Source organism: Physeter macrocephalus, unplaced genomic scaffold (genome assembly GCF_002837175.3).
Source record: "Physeter macrocephalus isolate SW-GA unplaced genomic scaffold, ASM283717v5 random_328, whole genome shotgun sequence".
Lineage (NCBI taxonomy): Eukaryota > Metazoa > Chordata > Mammalia > Artiodactyla > Physeteridae > Physeter > Physeter macrocephalus.
Genome location: NW_021145580.1, coordinates 22,788 through 23,632, shown reverse-complemented (window position 1 = coordinate 23,632; position 845 = coordinate 22,788). Strand labels below are relative to the sequence as shown.

At 66.5% G+C, this 845-nt stretch overlaps 1 protein-coding gene across 1 annotated transcript in view; it reads left to right on the top strand.

Annotated features, from left to right (window-relative positions):
* The first annotated feature begins 244 nt into the window (after nucleotides 1-244).
* The window catches only part of LOC102990422 (axin-2), a 23,381-nt gene continuing 22,780 nt past the window's right edge, over nucleotides 245-845 (top strand). The window contains exon 1 of the mRNA XM_028485006.2: nucleotides 245-321. The gene's annotated coding sequence lies outside the window, so the exon portion shown is untranslated. The remainder of the gene's footprint in view (nucleotides 322-845) is intronic.

The window sequence follows — 845 nt, the reverse complement described above, 5'->3', positions numbered from 1 at the left end:
GCCACGCGCGCCCACCCGGAGCCCAGGGTTCCCACCCCCGGTTCGGGGTCGCGCCCCCCGCCCCTGCTCTCTCCCGAGTTTGATCCTCCCCTTGCTGGGGAAAGCGGCTGGTTTACTGGTTAGATAAGACTTTTTGCTTTTGGGAAAAAGAGGCTTGAGGTCAGCCGAGTCTGGGATTCCTGGCACAGGCAGTGGTAGCGTGAGACGGTTTCTGATCCGGTTTTGTAGGCTTTGCGGCTCCAGGAGGCGGGGGGCGCGGGGCGACGGGTCGTGAGGCTTCTCTGCTCCCTGGCAAAGTTGGAAGATCAAAGCCTTGTCTGAGTGAGTGGATTTCTGGTTTGGGGGAGCCCGGAAGACCGAGGTGTAGACTGAGCCGGATTCTTGGCGGGAGGCGGGGGCGCAGCGACCGCTTCCATCTGGGTTGCGGGGCGGGGGCTGCAGCCGGGAGTCCGGGCGCCCGTTCCGCCCTGTGCTGGGCGGGCTTTCCTCCTCCGTCGAGGCTCTTCTGAATTTTTAAGGAGTGGGAAGTGGCGGGGGGGGGGGGGCGCAGGGGGAAGGGGTGGGTGGGGGGAATGGGAACCAGATGCCGGGGACGGGCGCGTTTGGAGCTCGAGTTATCTGTGCCGAGAGCCGAGTGGGGAAATTTACCGAAATTGGTTTCACCTGCACACAGCCCAGCGGCGCGGGGTGCGCGTCTTTGGAGTGGATGCTGTCGGGGCGAGGGGAGGGCAGGGGAGGGGAGGGCCGCCCTGCGTGCGCCCGGGCCGGTGGGTTTTTGGAAGCTGGTGTCTTCCACCTCCCGAGCCCTCCGCCCCCCCTCCCCCCCTCCCCGCGCCCCTTCCCCG